At 38.4% G+C, this 26439-nt stretch overlaps 1 protein-coding gene across 30 annotated transcripts in view; it reads right to left on the reverse strand.

The window, feature by feature from the left end:
- Positions 1-26439, reverse strand: part of SOX5 (SRY-box transcription factor 5) — a 947484-nt gene that overhangs the window by 916462 nt on the left and 4583 nt on the right. For 2 of the 30 annotated variants that reach the window (XM_070620815.1, XM_070620835.1), the window contains exon 1: positions 6819-7177. The exons of 26 other annotated variants lie outside the window; for them this stretch is intronic. The gene's annotated coding sequence lies outside the window, so the exon portion shown is untranslated. Of the gene's footprint in view, positions 1-6818; positions 7182-26439 lie in introns of those variants that run through there. 2 more of the 30 variants (XM_070620826.1, XM_070620814.1) reach the window with 2 other exon arrangements.

Genomic DNA, 26439 nt, shown 5'->3' on the forward strand with positions numbered 1-26439 from the left:
GGACTCTGTGCATTTTTCATACCTTGGAAACAGCAGGCACCCCAGTCTAAAAATGGACACATTTTTGCATGTCAGTTATAATAGATGAACACGAAAGAGACTTAAAATATATTGAGATTATGCAAGGTATAACTATAAATTAATGTAACATGTTTCAAATCTATTTTAAACCTTTACTGACAAATAAATGTGGTCCTTCAAAGAATTACACTTAAGAAACTATATACTCATCTCCTTGTTGCTACTGTTGCTTAAAACACTTTGAAGCCACTGTTTTGTAAGCCTCTAATTTATAACTGACCCAAGAAAACAGACTTTTAGTTCCACAGCCGTGCTCCCCTCCACTCCCTCTCCCCTTCTGACTACCCGCCTATTTTATTCACCAGACTTGGCTCAAACATATCTTTTGATTATTTTGAAATATAAATCCTTTCTTTAAAGTTAGAAAATTTGCCCACTGAAGTTACCAAAAGAGTACGCCTCAGGTTCCAGCAGCTCCAAAGGAGACGTTTCTGAAATAGTCTGAGCACTTTCAGCATCACTGAAAGAAGTATATAGTCTTGAAAGTGACTATGCTGAATTAGACTCAATCCTCCTGTATATAAAAATTTTAATTTTATTTATTTACTTATTTATTTTGGTGAGGAAGATTGGCCCTGAGCTAACATCTGTCACCAATCTTCCTTCCTTTGCTTGAGAAAGATTTGTCCCTGAACTACCATCTATGACACTCTTCCTATATTTTGTATGCAGGATGCCACCACAGCATGGCTTGATGAGTAGTGTGTAGGTCCATGCCTGGGACGCAAACCCGTGAACCCCAGGCTGCCAAAGTGGTGTGTGTGAACTTAACCACTACATCACCAGGCCAGCCCCTAAAAATTTTTATTTTAAAAAAATTGAATTAGTTTCTGGTCATCTGATTTACAAACATATCTTAATAAATTAAAATATAAACAAAACATTTTTAGGCATTCCATTTCATCCAGACATATACATTAAGGATCAACAGCTTTTCCAAAAATTTGAAAAAATAGCCAAAATTAACATGAGGACTTTTTGTGCAGAGGAACTATTTAAATTGACAATAAAAGTCCGACAGGGTGATCAACTGTTAACTAAGCCTACTGGGAGGAAATATCAAATGAAAGTGGAAAGAATAGAGCTTGTTAAAACAGGAGCCACTGAGGTTTTTTCCCTCCTTATATTGCAGAAAAGCATTCATTTAAGGGGGTGCACCCTCTGTCTACCTCTCTAACACTCAATTTCTCTCTCTTTCCCCGACAAACTCTATTACTCCAGACAACCAAAATGTCTAGGTTTTGATGAGTACCATATCCTTCTCTGTCCTATTTTGAGGTCTGGCTACTTGTAATTTAATCTATCACATTTGGACTATATCTAGAACCACAAGATTTTAATCTATTTCCTTCTCAACATGCAGACAACCCAAACAACTACGTGAATGTCAGTAGAGAAATAGAGAATAATATACTGAGATAGGCAGAAAAGATATTACTCTGATTTTGCATCAGGTTTATATTTCTTGCAGATTCCCAAAGAAAAGAGCCATTTTATCTAGATGCATAACAACAAACGTGCTGAAAAGAAGAGACAAGAGAAGGATAGTTTACAACATTACCATGGGCACGCTTCAGATTTTCAGTGAGATCATTTATTTGAAACAAATTCACCAATAACATCTAGCAAAACATAAATTTCATAAGACTGATTGCAGGTAAAACAGATTACCGATGAAAGTGTCATTATCAATAAAAAGACTAATGACCCTTCCAACTAAGACTACTATCTTTTATAAACTCCCTCTAAATCTATTCCTATACAGTTTCATAATGAAATAAGAAGTGGTCAGGTATAAAAGCGCAACATTTGGAGGATGCTAAATGCACTGTAGAGTTTTCAAAGGCAACATTCTAAAATGAGTTTACTAGTAGCTAACCAGAAACCAGATGACTTTAAACTATTGAAAACCACCAGGAACTCTCTCAAAAGACTTACAATTTCAATGAATTTTTTTACTGTATTCTGTACTTAAGATTTCCATCATAACATAACTTTTCAACAAATTATCATTTACAGTTTTAAATAAATTCTTTGTTTTCTTCACACTTGTGACACAGGTATATTTCTAGATTTTTTCTTTCTATTTCAAATAAATATTCTTTTAGAAAAAGATATAAGGAATCTGGCATCCTTTTGCAATTAAACAGTGGCCATTTCCATTTTGCAAGCAAGATGTCAGAGATAAAAGATAAAGTGCCAATTCCTTAAATGAATTAGAGTCACTGCTGACTTTAGAACTCAGAACCTCTCTATCCTCGATATGGAAGATAATTTGATGTTAATAATTTGATGTTAATTTCTCACATGTACAACACAGTTCTTGCTGCTACATGGAACACAGGCTCTTTATAACAAATACCCTACAGATCTTTAATTGGTAGTTAGGAAACATGCTTTTCCTAATCTTCGAGTCTCTTTTAAATATTATATTTTTAAATACTCATTTAGGGAAACTAATGAGGTAAGATATGAGAGGGAAAAAGAAGGTATGTTGTTTTCAAAATTAAAAAATTTCAGGACATCAGTCCAGAAGGCATAAACAAATAACTAGATAATCAAACAATAAAAGCAAACTAGAAATAATATGAAGGCTTTTTTAGAAACTATTATTGCACATATGCAATAATTACTTCCATCAAGACTTTTATTATACATTTGTTTTTATGGTATCATAATGCACAAGTGTATGCTATTGTTTAAACACATTCACCACATATCCCATAACAGAACATGATGACAATATGTATTAAGGATAATACAGAAAATGTGGCTAAATGCATTCTGTATTATGGTTCCATAATACAGCATGCAAATGGTTCTGACTAAGCAGACACAGGAGACGGTCGTTAGTGCGCACGCTGTGAATGTATATTATGAATAATGCATAAAACTTGGCTAAATCCTAATGAGTCCATTGACATCCTATGGGGTCCAAAGGAGGCTCAGATCCCAAAGCATGGCCCTGGCACATTTCTACCCACGAATCATTACAAAAAACAATACCATGAAAACAAAGGACATTAACCAACATGAAAGAATTCTCATTCTAGGTAAAGGTTTTGAAATAAGCACAAAAATTGGAAGAAACTTTGAAAAGAAAGCTAAAAGTCCATCTTACATCATCACCCCACTTACAGTTTTTCAAAATTACCCATTGCAATTTAAATAGGACAAAAGCTGCAGTTGACGGCTTAACGTTCTTTCTTTTCTCTGGTTTTCTTTGGGGAGCTGCTATTAAGGAAGATCTGAGCAATCCCTAAGAAAAGTGACCAAACTCTTAGACCATGGCAGTAGAAAGTCTTCCTGCTTTGAATGAGCAACATTACAAAATGAATTATAGTCAATTAAATAAGGAAACAGATATAATGTGGCTGAAAGCAGTTTTTATGGTAAAAACCCCTTAAAATTCTAGTTTTTACCCAGCTTTTTAAAGAAGCAAAAAGAATGTCATGAGCATGTTACTTGCAGCACATTAAAAAAAAATCAATGTTTTTTTCCAATAGCCATTATATACGTTTAAAAACTGAGTCCTTGAAAACAGAGACCATATCCATTATCCCCACATGTGTGTACCCCAAGTTGAACACCTATATGAACATGTTCAACACATTCACTGAGCCAAAAATGCAGGGCTGTGCAACAAGCTGTGCTTGAGATGCACAAATTAAGTATGTGGCAGAAGCTGGTGCACCCAAGCCTCTCCTCGGAGTGGGAGTGGGAAAGCAAGGACAGCTGCTCCTTCGTGGTGCTCCCAGGGGCGGGTGGGAAACGGGCATTCTGAGAACACCTCCCCAGAGTACAGCAAGGAGGCGAGGGCTGGCCACTGGGGAAGCGGCAGGCCAAGAAAAACCCTGCACTCTCAGAAAACATGCAAGAGCAAAACGCTGAAGTGGGAGCTGGAGTTCAACCTCTGGGATGGAGTTCTTGACAATTTGCCCAGCTCCCTGAGGTTTTCCCATCCCTTTTCCAGGTACGAGAATCAGGCACAGTCAAGGCAAAGCCCGAAGCTGGATGCTCCCACAGAGCCTAAAGCATGGAAATACATAAATGCCTCCATCACTGAATTCTAAAACGCAGGTCACTTACCACCCCATATTTGGGCTCAAATCAGCTGCCGGCTTAACTGTAAGGGCAATTTAGCCTATAGGGTGTGCACTGGGGGCTCCCTGGAAGACCCCTTCTGTGAAATAACATTGCCATATTTTCCCATCTCTCACTACCAGCATAGCCAGAAATTCTAACTCTAAACACTTATGAAAAACAAACCTTCATAAGTTTCTATTTAAAGTACAAATACTCCTGGGAATAGTTAAGTAAGAAAAATTATGAGAAATTTGTGTTTGCTTTCTTTTGTGGAAAGAACTAGGACAATAGAGAAGCCTAGAATGTTTAGGGTAGGTACTAGCGATTTAAAAATAGAGTAAAAGGTTAAAGATGGAACACGTTGACAGATCAGCTCTGCTTGCTTTTCCGAATGGACTGGCTCTCGCACGGCCAGGGATTTCGTGATGAGGAATTAAGACTTTCAACAGACAAAGTTTAAAACTTTCTCGGGATGTATTATTATGTTTGTGTTTACACCTGGGTAAGCGCTGTCACTGTTGCTAGAGCATGAAGTATGAAAATCATACAGAAAAATAAGGCACCTTGTGATAACCACTTCTGCTGTTTTCCTTGTTCTAAAATTTGCCTCATATCAACTGCAGCAGAAGAAACTTCAGTTTCTCATATAACAATTCCATAAAGCTATTCCACCTTGGAAAACCATTCTCCACCACGGGCTTGTCCCAGCTACACTATAAGTGACTGACAATTGCTTCACTCCCCTCAGTGTTTCTTCGCCCCTCCCAGGTGCCACCGAAAGAATAACAGAATGTCTCTCAGTAGCACTTTGCTTCGCAACAGGAAGCTGTACTGTTTGTGACATCCATTTTGATACAAACCTAAATTAGGCCTCTGGAAATAGGTAATGCATAAAAAGAAGCATTTTGTGTCACCAAATTATTATTATAGGTTACCGTTAACCCTTGGAAGATAGAGGTGAGCTCTGTAGCTCCCCACTGAGGTGACTATTTGTCATGAAATCACAGGCCCTACCTCAAAAGATGTTTCAGGTGAGCTTGTGATAAGGCAAACTGTCTGGTTGACCCATAGGATTCTGATAGCTAGTTTAAGTGGGGAAGCTAAGAGAAATGCCAGTTAAACAAAAGGATCAGCACAGCGTGCGGAGCCAGCAGTCGGCCAGCACAAGTTTAACAGCTGAGAAGGCCCAGAGATGTAGGGAAATGAAAATGAATCAGGATATCTTACTATCAGACAGATTTAAGACTCTTGTCCAAAGCTCCCCGTGCAAAGATACGTAGAGGGGCAAAAGTTCAGAGCAACAAGTATTTTTTTAAAGGTCTCTTGTGATAAAACTATTAAGTAGTCACGTTGAAAGAAGTTAGGATACTGACTGTACTAATGCTTCTATTTCTTCCATTCAGATGGTACATAAGTTTTGTTTTTGAAATTCCCTGCTCAAAAACTTAAATTTCTGGTCCACAAGTGAGATTCCGAGAAATCTAAGACTTCCTTTAAAGATACCCCTGCATTAAAACCCTAGAACCACTTCTCAAACACATTTATCCTTTTACTATTTCTAATTTAACCTTTGTACTAGATGATTCTCTTTTATGCTTCTTTCTTCACCACTACATTAAAATAATCAGCATTCGTAATATTGTTAATTATAAACAAAACTGAATTCGACAACCCAAACCAAAGACCGCTTTCTATTAACCTATATTAGTGATGGAAACACACAGAACATGCATGACATCTCGTCTCTCAGCTCAACGCAGGTCACTTTCCAATTAAAAACTGTCTAAGAGAGAGTCATCATGTTATACAATAATCACTCAGCTTCTCCTTCTTCATGCCTTTTTATTCTGTGTTTTGGTAAAAAATTATCACGTGAGCCTGGCTTATCTCATTAAAATAAACAGACACGACTGAGTTCATATCTCTTGAGACACAGTAAACACAATCCAAAATGTAATTCCTCAAATTGGAATAACTGATATTTATAGAATGAATAACTAAATAATTAAAGCTTCTTCAAAGTGAATATTATAGGTTTATGATGAAGAACAACAGAATTATTCTGCAACTGGTATCGTGGAAAAATAAAATAGCTAATAAGAACAACCAAAGTTTTATAGGGAGTTTAGCAGACTATGGATACCAGCCAAATTTCATAGCTGCACAGAGTTTTTAACTGAGTCTCTCTAAATTTGAAGGCAGAGTAAATGTTCCTCTCCCCTTTTCCTAGACACAACCCATAAAATGATAGGCTCTTTTTAATGTCTAAGAATGTTGTTTAGGTCTCATTCTAGTGAGCAACAAGATCTTTAGACTGAGGAAATGCCTAGTTAATTGCATTAAGCTGTAGTGCAGAACATTTTAACATCAAAAGTCCTGGAATCACCCACTTTAGGGTTAGGCCACCATATGATCCCAGTACAATCTCATTCAAGAATTCTGACTAGCTAATTACTTGACATCCTCAGGATATCCAGGTATCATCTGAATGTCAGCTACTGAAATTAAATCTCCTAAGTTTCAGTTTCTAAAATCATTCCTCAATTCAAATACTCAACAGTATTACATCTGGTCACAGTTAAAGCACCTCCCTGTTGACAAGGAACTTTCTAGAAAGTTTCCGCAGGCTATTTGTCACACACCGAACATACCTGTGCAGTCCATTCCCTGGGAAGTTCCTTTTGCAGTAGCTTCCTCCTTAAAAATATTCCTACACCCATGCTGATTTTGTATCTGTTCAGTTCAAATTTAGATTCATTGGTACTTTTCCACAGTTACATTTCTTGTTCAGTTGATGTGTCCTTTTATTTATTTTCAAGTTTTCAATCTAAGACAAACAGGAATACCACCTTCTGAAATTACTACTATCCTACCATCCTCCAATGGAACATTAGCGAGAAGCAATATTCTCCAAAGCTATGAAGCATACACTGCCCTAAATTACATTGCAGCCGCTGCCCTGAGCTCACACATTTTTGAATAGAAAGGCTCCCAGGGATCTCTCTGTACTGACTGCATTTACTGCTTTAAAATATTTTTAACCCAGACGCTGAAGTGCCAGCCTTGCATTTCCCCATGCTAATCCCAGCTTGGGTGGCTGTTCTTAAGGGAAAGCATTCAAAACATTGTAACAGTGCATCAACTTTGACCCTTTTCACTTAAACATGAGACTCTTAAAAAAAGTTTGAATTCCAGAGGGAATCACTGAACTTTGACCTGCTTAAAATTAGTTTTGTTTTAGTGCCTTCATGGTGACTCAACAGGCCAATTTTCCAGACACTTAAGACGTTTCTGCCCCTGAAGATTCCAGTTCAAGTCCACAGCTATGTTTGCTGGTCAGATCAGAACACTTTGTCCCAGGGTTTCCAGCAACAAATTCCCAGATCTCCATCTCTTTGCCAGATGTTGGCATTAGTTGGTATTAAGCTGGATCTAAACACAAACACACACACACACACTCCACACAATCAGAGGACAGACCCTATTTTTTTTTTCACTTAGAGCCTTTTAGGAAACAAAGTTTTCCACTCAAAATTCAGTCATGGAGAAATGTTTATCAGGATTATATAAACATGACTTACTAGCCTAACTCCTACAAGAATAAAACTCCTAACTTTTGGTAAGCAGTCCTACGATACATTTATAATACAAGCTGTCTGAATCTCCTTTTCTTAATGAGGAACAAAAAAGCTGCTGGGACTTTATTTTCTAATCTATTACAGATTTTAGAAATTGTCAACAAACAATTATATTGCAAATGAACATGATCACAACATTATACTTTCCTTCAATGGAATTTCAAATATGATTGTCAAAAAGCTATGACAGTTAATGGGTAAAATAAAGTTACTGAAGACCTAAAGGTGTAGTACATTTCAGTTTGATTTAGTCCCTCAAAACTATTCCGTCTTTTAGAAAACCAAACTTTTTTGCAAAAGTGAAGCAGCACCCAATTTTACTAATACAAACCAAAGTGTTTAATAAGAAGGACGTCGCTATTAGTTTGGAACGATTCCTGCATATACTCTGTGCTTTAAAATTTTTAGAGTAGTCAAAGAGAAAGGCATTCAGGAAAACAAAATCCATTTAGTAGTACGAAATCAAAAAAAAGGAATGTTAATACAGTTAACCAGGATAAAAAGTGACACAAATTAGTCTACACAAATTACTTACCATGTTAAACAAGAAGTCTTTACTGTCTCCAACGGTGAGTTAGCCACACTGAAAAGTGGTACAAAAGTATTTCCCAGATCTTCATATTCAAACGCTGGTTTGCACTTAAATCTATCAATTTTCAAAGAGCTACCAATGACATTCTCAAAATACAGGCGTCTGACCCCTACTATTAATGCCCAAAGCTGGAAGTCAGAAATTACAGAGTACAGGGTCACAAAAATGGATCACAGCAAAATCATACTTGAACTGTTTGCTCTCCTTCTATTAGAAAGCACTAATTCCAACTCTAATACTCAGAAAACAAAAACTAGGCAGCTGAGTCTGGCAATCATTTCTTTCATTTCCTACCCATTTAAGAAAGAACACAATAAAGATGTTCAAAGTGGGGATAAACAGTGAATGTTTTGCGTATGTACATTACCACTTCATTTTCATTCTATTCATAAATCATTCAACACATAAACATTCTGTGAGTTGTACTGAAAGGCCAAAGAGTTCTTAAATTAAGAAAATATTTGGAACTCATTGCAATTATTTTACATTTCAAGCACATGTACCTATTTGGGATCTATATTGATGGTTAAGAAAACAAGCACTAAGAGTTTAAAAACTGGGTCAATTACTTACAGGAAGAGGTCAACCAAAATGAAAACTTCGAATGCTACCAAATAGTACCTCCAAATGACATGAAAATAAGGATGAATTATGTCAGATGCTAATGGAAATGCACATACTTATAGATCAGATAGTAAATGGCAGTATTTAAATTAAAATTATACAGAGACATTGCCATGTAAAGACCATTATCTGAAGAATCTGCCAACACAGGATTAGTATTGTAGTTGCTTAATCCTTTAATTGTCTTAATAATAAAATGTGCTACTAATTGTGTAAGGTATTTTGGCCTTGCATTCCAAAAGACATATGTGCATTTTTCTTTGTATACGTTGTAAAAACTAATATACAGTGTCATTAAAAAGTAATGTGACTGGTTTTCAAACAAACACACCATGCCATCCAAATGTGCTTTCCCTTCATACTGGTCCCCTTAGAACACCAGTCACTTACTCCAAAGATTAGCCATTACTCACAGGATTTCCACCTCCTTTTGAAACTGCTGTCTAAGTCAGTCACACTCACACGCATACACACTTCTAAATATCCTCAATGGTGACAAATTTCATAATTTGAAAGTCAATTTTAGCCATCTTCATCATTTCAGAGAGACATTTATAGCCAACTCTGGTGAATAAAAAAAAGGATGATGAATCTTGGTATAAAATGCGAATAGAAGGTAATGAGATGGATGTTTTAGTCAGGCTTGCAAATGATTCAAAAGACAGTGCTGAAAGGAAGTTTTCCAAAATGTTTTGAACAAGGGCATCATTGGAATCAGGGTTTTGCTTCTCTGGATGACAATTTTGGAAAACAACATTAATATGAATGCATAAATTATAGTGCGATCATGGTTTTCAAAAATTAGACTTTGTACTTTTCACTCATCCTGTGCTAATATGAAATAGAGGAGATACACATTTTCATTTAGATGGTTATATATGTACATTCTGAAGCTTCAACTGGGTAAACTAAACATAGGTTGATCTGCAAAATGTTATATATAATATAAACTTATCACTTTTGATCTTTCAAAAAAGTACAATTTTAAAAAAAGCTTTATTTTCACAGTCAGATATTTACATCCAACCCCGATCTGTAGGCTTCTATAAACCTTTTTTCTCCTATATACAGTGAAAACCTGACAAGAGCTCAATGTGGGATTATGCACAAAAACTGCAAATTTAAGCAAGGTGCGATCGTATACTTTTTCACACATTATTGTATCATGCCACACCAGAACACTAATGTATGCAAAGTTCCAAAATAGCTTGGGCTATTACTGCACAGCCTTGAAAACTACTAAAATCCCAATAAGAACACCTTTCAAAAGCTGTTCCTTCATTATTGCACACTAGTAAAAGGTTGCTTTCACTATTTGCATCTTACAATAGAAGAAAACCACAGAAATGTCTATGACATTGCCTCATAATTCTGAGGTCTTATTTCTTATTAGGCTCTTGGTAGTTATAAAAGTTGTTTCATCAATATGAATACAACAACGGTGCTCAATACTATTTAATCGACTCAATTACGGAACAAGTGTGCTTTTTTTCCTTATGCTGCCCTACTTTCTTTTAAGTTGCATTTGAATTATTGATGAAGTTGCAATAAAGCATTTCTTTGTTACACATAGTTTAGAAGTAGAGACTGATGTTTCACGGTTAATTTTTAGACCCATAGTGATAAAATAAACACATTTGTTGTCCTTTCAAAGAAAGTCAATAACATGGTACAAGCCTAAAAGAACGACTTTTGCTTTTTTTCTATTGTCTTGAAAACATGTTGTGCTGAACTTGTGAATATAAACACAAATAGAAAAGGAGAAAATGGTAAGCAAACTGCACTATAGAAAATACTGGTCCAGCTCCTCCTGGGGATTGAAAGGATTTACACCTGTGATCAATTTAGATTCTGCCTTTCCTCAAGTATTTCAAGGACCCATTTAGTAATGTAGCAGGATAAGGCCCCCCAAAATGGTAGAATGAATACTTTTTGGGACAAGGACAACAATTTTTATTTAAACTACTCTAAGCACTACATAACTGATGCCCCCTCCATTCCATTTTCCAAAGAATAGCCAGAGTGATCATTTTAAACCCCAAATCTGAATCCTTTGCTTACTTGCCACTGCTTTTATGACAAAAATCCAAAATCTTAGCAGCCCCAAGACTGTACATGAGACGACTCCTGCCTCCCCCTCTCCTCCTTCGCGAGCCTCATTCTTCATTACTTTTGCCCTTCTTTTCTGTGCCCCAGTCACTCTGGCTTCCTTTCGTTCCTCAATATTCCAAGCTTTAACCCACCTCAGAGCTTTGCATATACTGTTCTCTACTCCATACTCACCCATGCCTTCTTCACCTTACTTCTCTTCGTATCCCAGCCCAAGTGTCTCTTCCTTGGGAAAGCCTTCTGCGACTTCCATAATAATCAGGCTACCCTATAATATCTCCTTATAGCTCCCTATACTCTTCCTCCATGGTACTTGTTACTGGGAGTAGAATACAACTTTCTTAGCCAACCTACATTCACCAAGTCACCAGAGTAACTGACGTGCTGCATTCTCGCTCTAAAACACACTATTGGCCATGGCACAGCAATGGCAAAGACTTCCCCTAGCACTCCCACGCCCTCCACTCTAACCACTTAGTCTACTGGATTCCAAGTCCGTTTATGTCATTTCTGTTTGTTATTGTAATTGGGTAACTTCATTAAATTTACATAATTAATGAACTATAAGGGCAAAAAAGAAGGTTGTTAATGACACTAGATTGAATGCTTTGGAAAGAATAAAGGTAAATTGTTTTTTAAAACCACTAAATTAGGTGTCAAATAGCTTCATAAAATTGGAATAAAAAACTTTTAAAAACTAGACAAATCTTGCAGCCAGATTGCTTGTCAAATGCCTTTAAGCTCTCTCGTCATTTTTAGCAAATCAAAATCAAAAACCACAGAATATAGATTATGGGTGTGACTTACCCAAGAAGATAACAAGGATCATCACTTCAGGGACCCATATTTAAAAGACTCACCTATATATCAATTAAATTGGCAAATTGATAACATTGATAAACAACGAAGCGATGATAAACAAATTGATAAAACACGTTATGTTTAAATCCTAATTTTTTAAGGTAGATATCATTTCTTTAAGATTCTAGGCTTTAGCCATTTTTTTTAAATTAACAGCCCAGCCACCAGTCACAATTACACTGGAGAGGAGAAGGTGTCTCTGTTCTTTTTGTTGGCACAATCAGCTAAGTAACCCCCAGCTGTCTCACTAGATTGGAAGCTCCATAAGAGCAGGAACCAAATTTCTTTTGCTTACCATTGTAACTCCATTCCTCAACACTTGTCATATGTGACAAAGACAAGACTCTCAATAATTTTATTTTTTTTTGAGGAAGATTAGCCCTGAGCTAACATCTGCCACCAATCCTCCTCTTTTTGCTGAGGAAGACAGGCCCTGAGCTAACATCCATGCCCATCTTCCTCTACTTTATATGTGGGACGCCTGCCACAGCATGGCTTGACAAGAGGTGCCATGTCCGCACCCGGGATCCGAACCCATGAACCCCAGGCTGCCAAAGCGAAACATGTGAACTTAACTGCTGCGCCACAGGCTGGCCCCACGATAAAAATATTTTAAATGAATGAATAATCGTTAAGGTTGTCAAACACAACAACATTGTTTATTTTAAATTACTATTAAGATCAATATGGAAATAGTCATAAAGAGGCTAAGAACAAGTACGGGTGGAATCATCTGAAGATTTCAAGGCACAGTATTTTTTGAGACAATATACACCCTTTACTCAGTAATGGAAAGATCGTTTGTGTGTATAGAAAAAAAGAATCTTAATTTTTTATTATTTTAAAAAATAATACCCTCTGACATGACCAGGTTTCTGCCTTTTAACTTATGAACTATATTTAAGATTATGCGATTAGGTTTCCTTAGGAATGCAACCATGATTACTATATCCTTATTAAAACTTCTGCATACTGGTTCCAAATCCAGCTACCTTTTAATTTTATCTGTAATGAAAAGTAATAATAATGATACCTGAAATGTATTTACCCCCTTCCTTCCAAGAAATTCAAAGCAACTAACATCTTGTGAGCTGGCACTGTTAAATATAAAAATGAGAACACAACTGAGACCAATTTTTATTAACAAAATAAAAGATGTTAATAAGGCAGCTAAGACATCTTAAGTACAGGCACAAGATGAATCTGGGATATTCTTTTAAGCCAAGCCGAGTTTTGCCAGAAAAATGCATACAAACATTTAAAATTCCAAAAGGACATGAAGGAACTTACTGCATTTATGAAAGGTTTTGTCTTTTCAGGTTCTCCAATGCTGAGACGACACAAATAAAGATATCTTTTAATTACTGCGTTTAACTGATTTATAAATTTATGAATCAGAGGAAAAATAAGCAATGAGAGAACATTCAAAAAGCATTCTGGAATATAAGGCAGGAAGTGGCTCATAAATTAGAGCCAGATAAACAGAGAGGCAATGGTGTCAGTGTGGCCCCAACCTTTTAGTTAATTATGAGGAATTGCTAAACAGGAGGAAATGCTAAGTCATTATGACCCTGGCTAGCTTGCATACATGCAAACAGACACACACACGTGCACACATACACACAGTTATTCCATAATTTTTTTAAAAATTTAAAGCATCACAACTATATCCTAAAACCTTATTTACTTTTTAATACTTGGCGTTCATACTATCTCATTTAAATAGTTGCATAGGTCAAACTCATAAAATTGCCAAAATTTGTCTCCAGTGCATATTCTCCCCATTTAGTACACAACTTACGATCTAGAAATCTAGCTCAGAAGTCTTCAAAGTGGGTGCAAAAATAATAATAATGATAATCTATTGTCATGCTAGAAGAAAATACTACAACCTTCATTTACAGTTCTTGTTCTCTATATATTCTTTATTCCCTTTTATCTCGTCCCTTTTAATTTCTATTTTTGTGTGTTAACTATTAGTAAGGTAATAGCTTCTTTTTCTATTGACGGTGTATATACATGACCAAAAAAATTAGGAGAGCACTGACGTAGATGACCATCTGGGAACCTGAAACCTAGGCCTACACTCTTGTCCACTTACTGGGCAAGAACTCCTCCTTCCTTATCAACGTGCCATACACCGTCACCACCACCACATGTCAACATCCAATCAGCTGTGCTTTCTCAATTAAAATGTTCCCTTGGTTTCATTCCATAAAGAAATTTTCTCCAAAGCTGGAAGTTTAAGATGATCCACATGGTTTTCTTTTTTAATCTAACTTCTAATAGATTGCCACTGGGGCTCTCATTTCACAACAGGAAGAAGTTCATGTTAATGCCCTTCTCTCTCTGTTTCACCAATCTGTCACACATTACAGTTTTCATATGCTTGAGGAAGTGGATTACATTGTCTAATTTTTAGCTAAATTAACCCTTATAAAGTAGACAAGTGGTTTAAAAAAGATTTCCTACAAAACAAAAAAAACTAGGGATTTTTCAAGTCATATAAATAATGCAAATATAAGTGAACATGGGGAAATGGAGGAACTATATCTCTTAGACCCATTGCTAGCTCTTCATCAGCCATATTTCAAGGAAAATCTATGACAATTCAAAAGACTAGAGCAAGAAATTCTCAGGAAGGTTGTGTTTAGAGGATGTTGTCGTGTGCTACCTAGCAGCACTCATTTCCTCATTTCCCAGCTACCAGGAGTGTTGGCTGCTGAAGGCTCATATCTAAGCCCCGTCCTGAGAACTGTCTTCATCCACGGTTCCCCCCCATCCCTAGGGATGGCCCACATCCAACACCAATGTGAGGTTACAAAGGCAGGACCTCTCCGAGGAACCATGCAGTTCCAGAGCTCCCCGCAGATTAGCTGACACCCCAGCTGCATCACAGTCAACTTCTCCTTCAGGCCATCCTGCTTCTTTCAGCCCCTTGCAGGTGTTGTCCCCAAGAGCCCTCCCAATTCACCCACTGCATGCAAATCTACATGTCAGAGTTGGTCTCCAGGGAACTGATATAAAGCCATTGTTACTTCTACTATCATTTAAACTGAACCCTGCTCTAAGTGTTTACTGTGCCCTGAATATTAGCTAAAGTACAACACATGTACTTAAATTATGAATATGTGTGTGTACGTGTGTGTGTGCAGGTACACGCATTCTGGAGGATTGTGTGCTCTAAAAATTTTACCAATGGGATACCCCTAAAATATTAATATGTCATCAAATATGTAAAGACAGCATTTTAACTGCTGACTTAAGGAGCCAGTTTTCCAGTTTTTGGCTAATGTGTCATTAGTTCATTCACAAGCAAAGCAGACCACGTTACTCAACACTGTAAGGTTCCCCATGGCCTACAAGACAGAATCTGGTGCATACGAGTCTATGATAAAAAGATCACCTCGATGTGACAACTGCCAACCATCACAGTCTCATCTCAGCTGGTCCCTATCATGTGCTATATGTTCCACTGACACCAGACTCTCTGTAATTTCACAAACACACCCTGCTATTTCTCACCTCCTTGCCTTCTTACTCATGTTGTCCTGTCTGCTCGGAATTCCTTCCTCCCTTCTCAGAACACCACCCTCTGCCTTACTTAGCTTAACTCAGACCCTCACCAAGGGCAGGTTGGTGGGAGCAGGGTTCCCAAGGGCAGGCAATAAGGGGGTACAATGTCTGCAGAAATTTTAAGAAGCATAATATAACTGACTAAAAGTCAGTAGGCCTTTTATTATCATCTGACTCCAACAATTCTACATTATGTCAGTTATAAAATGGTCCTTCCCACCAGAGTAGTCTGCCCCCAAGGCCTGCCCTGGATAGGCCACTCACCTGTTTTAAGCCTTGACTCAGGAATTCCAGTAAACATTGAGCACTTCTGGTAAAATTTGTAGGTTTAAACATAGGCCACTATTAACTCGAGGAAAACCAAAAAAGTTGTATGAAAAGTAAAAGTAATCAAAATATAATATTCTCACCAATAAACAACATTTATATAGTCAAAGTAACTGCATTTACTGAACTGCTTTAACCTCCCCCTCCACCCAAAAAAAGGATGAAATTATATTGGGACAACAGGAAAAGAAATGCACGTGGTTTTAGGAAGTCAGGTTAGGGGAAGAGAAGTAAAGAGTAGCATAACAAAGTCAGATAGTAGGAAGTCAATTGATAACTCACATTTTTTGAAAAATAAGAAAAAATAATGAGTAAATATTTTATTTAGAAATACATAGTTGAAAGTACTAGGAGTGGGGTGGGCACGATCATCAGTAAGACAGGAGTACTACTTTATTACATAGCTTTGAGTTTTATACTATGTACACAAATTACTTTAATATGTATTTAACTGATTAATACTCAGTTCATACATCAATTCACTTAGAAAACCTTCCCCAGCCACTCTTCTGTGCTTTCAAAATACTCTATCACCATACCTATCACACTGATATATAATTACCAGTCTATTTTATGAGTTCCCCTATCAAATCCAGGCTCCTGCAGACAAGAACCAAGATTTATTTATACTTGTATCCCCTGGCAGAAATGATACTTAAATTTAAATTCAAATCTGAATTCAATAAATATTTAGTAAGCTCCAAGTAGACAAAAGTAGTAATAAGATACAGGTTTGTGATTTTAAAGAATAACATTTATAGTCATAAAATGTCATCACATGGTGGAGTCCATTATGTGCCAAGGATTGCATTCTTTCTCTCATTGATTCTGCACAACTGCATTGTGAGGTAAATATAATTATCCCCATTCTGCAGATGAGGAATCACAGACTGAGATAGGTGAAGTAAATTGCCCAACTAGAAAGAGGTTAATAATGATCTGAAACAGGAGTATAACATTGAACTACAGCATCCACATCCCAGGCACAGCTCACAATCTCCCTCAAAGGATAAGATGTTCACAACCTGCTTACAATATGGTACAATACACAGCTAAAGCCATAAAAGTAGTTCTAGATGTAAATATTATATGATCAAAAGGAGAGATCTTTGGTCAGTAGATTATGTGAGGATGCTGTAAAAAAAGTTAAATGTAATTTGGAAATTAAGAGATGGGTACGGCTTTAGGAAATCTATATGAAGGGATGATATATACAAAAGGAAATCATGGAAATATGACGACAAAAACATATATGTAGCCAGGAGGCACTATACATTTTGGGTCAAAGCTCTGTGCCTGTGTACTCAAGGGCTAAAGCAGATACAGATCCAGCCAGTGGAGTCCCTGGGAGAGGTATGGACTTACACATCTCTTTTCTGAACCTGTGAAACATGGAAACAATGGGTAATTACCAGAGGAAATATCCCATTAGGTTGGTAGAGAGGGGTTTGGGGTAGGGGGAGCAGTTACAAAAAGCACCTGAAACTGGGTGATTTCCCCTCCATGTTTGATTCTGAAACTCTTCCTCTTGTTTCCATCTCTAACACTATTGCTATAGGCTGAAGTCCAAGCCGCCATCTTTCTCTTGTGTGAATGACTGCAGAAGCCTCCTTACTACCCTGCCCAGATCCATTCCTGCCTCTCTTAAATTTGGTCTACATTCTATAGCCACCAATTTTATTAGTCTCTTGCTTAAAACCATTCAATGGTTTCTTATCATCCTTATTATGAAGACTCAACTCTCTAACATGGCGCCTAAGGCCATAATGATATGATCCCAACCTACCTCTAGAGCATCATCTATATCCATTTCCTAGTCACTCCACTCCAGCCATGCTGGCCTACTAATTCCAAGAATACATCCTTTTCCTTTCTCTCTTTGGAAACTTTGTACACGCTACTCCCTATGTCTCAAAAGATTTTGCTCTTGTCCTTTCTATTTTATTAACCCTCCTTCAAATGTGACTTCCTCATGGCAGCCTCCTGACTACCCCCCCAAATATATCCAATATTTCTCCTATATGTTGTATATACTTCTGTGAAAGATAGTTCCACAATTTACAATCATAAATGCAGGTAATTATTTACTTAAAGTACATCTTCCCTAATAGTCTTTAAATCCTTGTGTGTAAGGTGTGTGCCTGTTCCACACATCACTCACTCTCTAGCAGTTAACATGGTGTCTGGCTTATAGAAAGTGCTCACTAATATTTGTTGATTATTAAATGAATGATGGGACAAAACAAAAAGAGAAAGCCAAAACACAGAGTCAAGTGGTTTGGGAACCAAGGAAAGTCCATTGAGGAATAAGTCTGAAGAAGATGGAAAAAACAACTCTGGAAGAGTTCCCTGAGTCAGACAGGGTTCAGGTGTGAGCAGTGCCTTTTTATGCAACGCCCATGGCCTCTGGCATGAGCATCCTGAAAAGAGTTCCTAAGGCTGACGTGTTGCAGACAGTTTGGGAGTCAGCTGGGAAATTGTTTTCAGCTTGAATCCAGATCAGAAACAAACTGTTCTCAAAGAGAAGGTTTCAAATATGAGACTGAAAAGATCGAAGACTTAGACCGTAAGGCCTTTAAAAACCAGCCTTAAGAGTCTGGGTCCCCTCCGTGTGTAGTAAGCAGGCACTTTGAATTTTTGAGAAAGGGGTAACATGATCTAAATAGCATGTCAGAAAGATTGACCTGACAGTGGTAAATAAAGCAAATGGTAAGGAGAGATCCTAGTTTGAGGAACTTTGCGATAGATTAGAAATAAGCTAAAAAGAGCCCTTTGAGAGTGATAGAAGTGTGTACATAAAGAAAGTGGAAAATACAAATGTCATTTTGAGGAATGACTCAACAGGACTTAAAATATACTTCCTATGTTACAACGGGTAAAGAGCCCAGGGTTCAGAATCAGATCGCTCTGGGTTCAAGTCTCAGCTCCACCACTTACCAGCTATGCTACTTCAAGCAAGCTCAGTTTCTTTATCTATATAATGGGGCAACATTTGTATCTACATCAGAGAGTTACTGGCAAGAATCAATACAAATAAAAGTAAACAGCTTAGCACAATGCCTAGCAACAGTAAACTATCAATCATCAACTGTCATTTCAAGCTAGGCAGGAGAAGGGGCACGGCGATGGCATGCCAGGGAATTTATTTTTGGTGGGCATGTCTTCACGTCACAAGAAGATAGCCACCTATATTGTAAAGAGTTAACTCCTGTCCTGGCTTCTGCCTGATCTCCTTTATAACGCATGTAGCTTTCTGGCTTCTGGATTCATGCCAAACACAATCTCTGCTGATTCTTTAAGGGACCTGATTCTTCAAGCTGCTTGAGCCATTTCTAAACGTATGCTTTCAACATCTATTTCCAACCTCCCCTCTTCCTCTAATGCTGCTCCCTAGAAGCACTCCCAGATACTAAACTTGGAGGCAAACCCTCAGTGGCTAAATACACTTCTCTCTGCCCAAGAAATGTCAGAAAGATTATGTTGAAAGCAAGTGCAATGTTAAACTCGGTTTTTAAGAGTTAACAGAGAGTGATTTTTTTTCTCCAAGGATAGGTAATAGCATCAGATTCTGAAATTAAGCACAGCAGGAAGAAAGAGGCTGCATAGATTTCACAGAGTATCACAGGCCTCTGCAATAAAGCACTTAAAAATGCCTTGTATTGCTAATTCTTTACACAATCTCCTTTTATTTCCAAAGCAGTATGCGGGGCTCGAGCCACGAGACATGCATTGATGTTAACATTACACTGCTTGAATTAGAGCCATTTTTCTCCTGAAACTCCTGTTAGGTCTAGAATTACTTTTTACCTTTTCTCCCCCAGTATATTTTCCAGCCTGACTTTCCACATCAAATGGTTTGCCTCTTCTAACAGTGCTGAACCCATCTTTGCAGTCATTGCCTTAGCTTAAACATCCTTCCCTTCAAGATTCCAGTAACCAGGCTTTGAGCTATATGGGAAATGTGCCTCCTTCAAGGTCGCTGGATCGCATGTCACTCTGGGAATTCTAAGTGAATGAGGGCAACTCTCTTCTTCATCTGCTTTCCATTTCCCACCTCCCCCGCAAGCCCAAGTCAATATTCTACATTCACTGATTGAACTATTCAGCAGATACTTATTAAATAGCTAATATAGTCAATGCACTGTGCTAGGCACCATGAAGGATTCTGGAAACAGTAAAATGAGAGTGGCATTAGCAGCAAAGCACTGCATGGTGACAGACAATCAGAAGGAGACTTGACTAAACTCTAAACAAACTGTCTAAGAACATGAAGATTTGCTATTCATGATCCCCAATCTATCGGTTAGCATTTGTAAAGATTTTTTTTTCTCTTTTTACAAGATATTTTTGTACCATATAAAGTTTTCTTTTCCAGTCCATGTGGAAACTCTGTCATTTGTTCAATAAATATTTATCGAGTACTATGATCGTATGGAGAACAAAACGCACTCATTCCCTACCCTCATGTAGTAACTGCTGCTTCCAAGATAATACACACCAACAGTAGTCTGATGATTGGATCCCATACAAACCTCAGGTTTGTTTTTGCATTGCTTATTTGTTTGTATGAAGGCACTTACTGTAAGGACCATATTAGTCTAATTAAAACCTTGTCCTTATCTTATCTCACTAGGATACCTCTTCAGCATACTCTTTCTCAACTTCTTTATCCACAATAATCATAATCAAGCTGTTCTAATCTATTCTCCACATATTACTCTCTCCCTGTTTTTATTCATTCATTAAATAAAGGTCTTTAAGCACCTAGTATGTTCCAGAAACTGTTCTAAATATTTGGGATACAGAGCTGGACAAATAAATCATTCCCTGGTCTTCAGTTTACTTAGCCACCTTAGATTTGTCCTCTTAGAAAGTTCTTTCCAAGTCTAGAATGCACATAACTGCCACCCTTCCCCAGACACCAACCCACTTTGTGTCAGGTCCCGCCACTCTTGACTTTAAGCATGCCAATGTTCTATATACTCAAATTTACTAAAGGATAAATTTTATTTGAAAACTCCTAAAACCACATCACCAAAAAAAGCCTTCCCAGCAATCCAACAATCAGTTGTGCTTTATCTTGGCACTGCCACGGTTCTTTGAGCATCTTACTTTAATTCTGTAGCCATATATGTAACTTACTACCAAATCAAATCAGTACTTTATCACTGGTTCTCAAACTTTTACGTGCAAAAGAATGGTCAGTCATGCTTGTTAAAAAGGCAGGGTTACAGGGCTATGACCACAGAGATTCAGATTACCCACATCTGAGTAGATGCCAGAAAGTAGATTTTTTAAAAAAAATCCCAGGGGGTGTTCAACTAGGCGATTAGATGATCATCTTTGAGAAACACTGTTCTCGATTTCCTTTGATGTCAGTTTTTACGTATTCAGAATCTCTGCTTCAAACCATAAAATATGTCCTATTAAGTAAAGTTTAAGCAACATGCTTCTGTGTGTTCAATAAATATTTTTTGGTTAATACATGGATCAGTAGGTACTTGATAACAATAACTGACATTTGGAAATTACAGCTCAGGCCTCACTTTCAGCGACCACTTCTCACCTGCTCCTCCTATCTCCTGTCGTAGACAGGCAGGTATGCATTCTGTGGATAGGAAGCCCACACCAGCATCTTGGCCACAGCATGATGAAAGGAATACAAGTGGTGGAGTCAAACAGACTGAAATTCAGCTAACGATTCTCCTGTTCACTAGCTGAGGAAAATGAGCGAGCGCCTGACTTACTGGAGTTTGTTCGCCCATCTATGCAAAGGGGAAAATACCCACCTAAAAGGAAGGTGGTGAAGATTAAACAAGATTATCCACATAAAGTGCTGAGCACCGTGCCTGGTACATGGTCAATGCTCAACTGCTGTTAATTTTCCCACTTCCCCATCCTGCAGGGTTGCCTTGAATTAAAAGGAGGCTCAGTTTGCAAGATATGTTGGCTCTGCAATCATTCATTCTGTTGCTGCTCTGTTCCAGACACTGTGATTGCACTAGGGATCAACACAGTGCCCTCACGGAGTTTATCGTCCAATGGGAAATGCTGTGTCATCCTAGAGGTACCCCTTTCAAACCAGGCAGCAATGTATTTAGCACCCCTTCCCCTTCTCACTTCATCCAGTGAGATTAACACAAGGCAGGGTGTCAAGGGTGCCACGAGAATAAAGACTTGGTGGTAGGAGAAAGATTAAGAAAAACCCAGTAAGCAGTGATAGGGAAAGGCAAGTAAGGAGGGAAGAGCATTTTGGGGGGCCAACGATGTTCCTAGAAATAAATAGTGGGCCCATTAAGTTTCTTTACGTACTGATAGATTTGTTTGTTCGTTTAGTGTGCATTAAAATTACCACTTGATTTCCTGATTTAAACTAGAAAAGACACTACTATTGTGCTAGTCAAGGAGAAGTGGTGGAGATGAGGCTGAGAGAGCAAAGGAAGAAGAGTCAAGACAGAAGTATAAGAAATAGTATGCACTTGTTGAAAAGCAGTTCCCAGTGTAAGAGTAAATTAATGAGATGCATTGTGCCAGATACACGTGAAAGGCTGCCAATACTGCATAGTAACACCAAGCATCACAAGAACTTACATGCAAACCTCAGTCACACATCAAACAACTTCGGCTTTCCGTAGCCATGAATTACAGCAGGAAATCTTAGCAGACACCAGATTTGGGAGCAGGCTCTAACCAGGAATGGGAATGGACCAGCAACGATAGAGGGTAGAAAGGCTGGCACAGCAGAGAATTAAATGAGAAGTTTAGTGAGAAACGGCCTCTAGGAAACACGCCGTCAGAAGCACTAACATCTTTTTCTTTTCCTCTCACAAATGCTAAGTTCGTCAGCCTTTTTAACCAGAGACATCGAAGTAACCAGTGTTCACTACTTGGAGACAACTATGCCAAAAGCCTCACAGTAAGCAGTCCTTATCCTGGGCACAGATTCCCTAGAGGGGTCACTCGTCTGAGGAATGTGTCAAAAATTAGCTCTCTTTTCCTGCCTCCCATCTTCCTTGGATTCTGAAGTTGTCCCGGTGCCAGTTTCCCACAGTACAACACACAGAAGCACCTAAAAATCGGGGGCAAAATACCAGCGGTCCCATGAATCCCGCTTGAAACTAATATCCTGAGTCGAGGTCTTACACTCAAAAATAATGCTCCCTGGTCCACACAGAAGGAGACTGCTCTCTGTTACACGACTGAGCATCAGTCTGAGTCTAAACGACATGGTCTTCATCCTGCACTGCCCCTGCCCCACAATGCTGGCCCAAAAAATAGCAACAACTCAATTCTCAGTGCAATAACGTCTTTTCTCAGATGTTGTTCTCCCAGTGGGTAGAAGAATGAACTGCTGCCACGCCACCAGCTCCTCTACAGTTTCTTTTAATTTAAAGTTACAACAGGAGGGAAGAAAAGAGACTTTCTATTAAGGGACAACTCCCTGAAGGGTCTCTTAGCTGACAATCGAAGGACTGCTCATGGTAGTGATCAAATCGAACGCAACAAAGTGCTGGTGGCTCTGTGACTCATCACAGCAGGAGCTCGCGCTGAGGGCCACTTGAGTTCAGCGCTTTGTGGCGCGGCAAGTTGGTTTAGGAACAGTAACATAGGGGAGCAAAGACGCACAAGGTGTTTGAGGCTCAAGATGAAATGCAGACTTACAGTGCAAGTTGCTTCTCAACTGAATAGGGAGCCTTGAGGGGGTAAGGAAATGAAGAGAGCGTTCGGTCTACTTCATCCTTTAGGGCAAATTACCTGAAGATGGTCAAGGTCAGTTGGTCTATCTGTTGCACGATTTATAACCTGATAGAAATAGGGATTGAAGCATGAGAAAGAAACTGAGCTATTTTTAAGAGGCGACATTAAGGATGCTGGCTTGCATAAACAATGCCTTCTAATTACATGAGATATCTATTGTTTCAACATATTTATAATCTGATACAATTCAGCTATACCTCTCAGCGCATTTTATGAGTACAGTAAAAAGAGTGCAATTGGACCCACAACTAAAAAAAATATATATATACATATATATATATACAACTATGTACTGGGGGGACTTGGGGAGAAAAAAGTAGGGGAAACAAAAGAGTGCAATATATATTGAGCATGTCCTGTGTGCCATGCACAGCACTATGGATTTATATATAATCTCATATAACCTCATTTAATCTTGACTAAGACTCTGGGAGGTGATATTATCATTGTGCTCCTTTTACAGTGGAGGAAAATAAAGCATCAAAGAGCTCAAAGAAATTGCTAGGTCTTTTCTCAGTGGGAAGGACCTGACCAGGGCAACTGCTACTAACCTCTGGGTTATACAGCCAAACAACAACTCTACCTCCCTGAGCTCCCGTTGCGAGAATATAAGACTCAGTGCCCCACCTGCTGCCCCTCGTCTCCAGCACCATTTGTGCACGAGGGCCACACTTCCACAGGGCTGCTCCTGGCCAAGCACTAAGCACGGTGATGGCGGCAAATGCAGGCCAGTCCTTCTAGACAGAGGACTCCTCCAATGGCTAATTCTCATCAGCCTAACCAAACCTTTCTTGGACTGTGCTACAGTGGCGCTTCGTTCTACTCAATTCTCCTCCCTTCCGTCTCTCCTTGCATAAGCGTCAAACTTGGATCATGGTTGAAAGGCTCTCCCAGCCTTCTCCTGCTCCCTCCGCCAACAAGCTTCTTACAAGTCTAATCCCATCTTGGCATCTGCTTCTTGAGGGACCCAAATTAACGCAATAACCCAGTCATTTATTTGCTTTTCTAAAGTCTTTCCTTTATCTTTGGCCAGTTGTACTTACAGAGAAACTCTCTGTATCATCAGGAAGAGAAATCAACCACTAATATCTCCTTGTTACTCTACGTCACTTCTTCAAACAGGCAATGGTATATTTATTACGCCTTTCTCTTTACACCCAATTTAAACAAACAAACCTATGAGATTCTCTTTGAAGGAACTGTTGACTCCATAAAGCAAAACACTGAAAAGTCAGATTTATTTCTTTTTCCAAGTGGAATTTCTCTCTGTCCACATGTACTATAACTTAATATAACCCAGAAGTGGATGTCTACCAATGGATAAAATCACAATAAATTTTCAAAAGTTTCCATCTGTAACGGGAAATCAAAAAGGTTAACAGGAAGCGAGATCTACAGTTAGGTCCTAAACGTTTTGTTTGCCTTTACCTACTGTGTAGGATAAAATGTTAATTACTGAAGGAACTTTATATGAATAAAAGATAGAATTCACACTTGCACCAAATACAGCATCTGAATAAAACCACATTGTCAGAGATCATATATAGACGTTAACTGAATCACTATTTTAAAGTGTTGATCTCAGCCTCAAGAAAGTGATATATTTTTCTTCTTGGACTCAAATAAGTTCAAAGCAAGTACAAAATAAAGCTCCAAACATTATTAATGATCAAAAATTAGAGGGAGAGAAGAGCATAGCTCACATTTATTGAGCACCTAGTTCATGACAGACCCTATGGTAGGAATTTGACATACAATATCTAGTGTAATCCATGCAATATCCCTATAAGAAAAAGCATTATAAGCTCCAGCTTCAGAGGTTGAGAAAAGGTACAGAGCACTGAATGTTCAGAACACCAAGGGAAGTCTTGGAAGAATGATAAAGATCTAAACTAAGAAGCTCCAAAAGCTGGTGGGATCACCTCTTTCACACCCTGGTTCCTTCCTGAATTCCAGACCTCCAAGAGTTTAATCGGTGCTACCGTGATGACACAATACCTGACCTCCAGGGAATGCCAACTGGAGGTCAAACCAGAGTCCTCCCATCCCCTTGACTGCGGCACTATTTGTTCCCCTTGGACATGTGATGGCATATAACCCTGGAGTAACCGAATGGCAAGTGATCGAGCATCAAAGATATAACCAGGAGTTTTTTGGTTTTTAACTTATAATGAACTTTAAGCAATAAAGAATGAATGGACCTGTACCTGTAGAATTCAATACCACCATCACCACCACCACCACCACCAGTCCTGGAGACACATTTTTGTTTTCCTGGGTGTTTTCTTTTAAGGCTAAATTTTTATCCATGTTTTCCTTTTTGGGGGGGAGGGTGAGGAGGATTGGCCCTGAGCCAACATCTGTTGCCAATCCTCCTCTTTTTGCTTTAGGAAGATTGTCGCTGAGCTAACATCTTTGCCCATCTTCCTCTATTTTGTATGTGGGATGCCGCCACAGCATGGCTTGATGAGCAGTGTAGGCCTGCACCTGGGAGCTGAACCCGTGAACCCCAGGCCGCAGAAGCAGAGCACGCAAACTTAACCACTACGCAACCATGCCAGCCCCAAGGCTCAATTTGTAAGGGTGGTTATTTAACGTATTCTTTAAACATACTCATTTCCCCATAATTTTATCAATATGCTGCCCCGACTGAATGTCATTCTTTCCTGTAAGCAGAGTGATTACTTCTCTATATGGTACGATTTGAATGTTACTGAAAAAATCCCTATTTCTTCCTGGCAGCTCCACCTGACACTTTCATCTCCAGAAGTCTTTCTCTAAGGAATT

Source organism: Equus przewalskii, chromosome 5, assembly GCF_037783145.1.
Source record: "Equus przewalskii isolate Varuska chromosome 5, EquPr2, whole genome shotgun sequence".
NCBI lineage: Eukaryota > Metazoa > Chordata > Mammalia > Perissodactyla > Equidae > Equus > Equus przewalskii.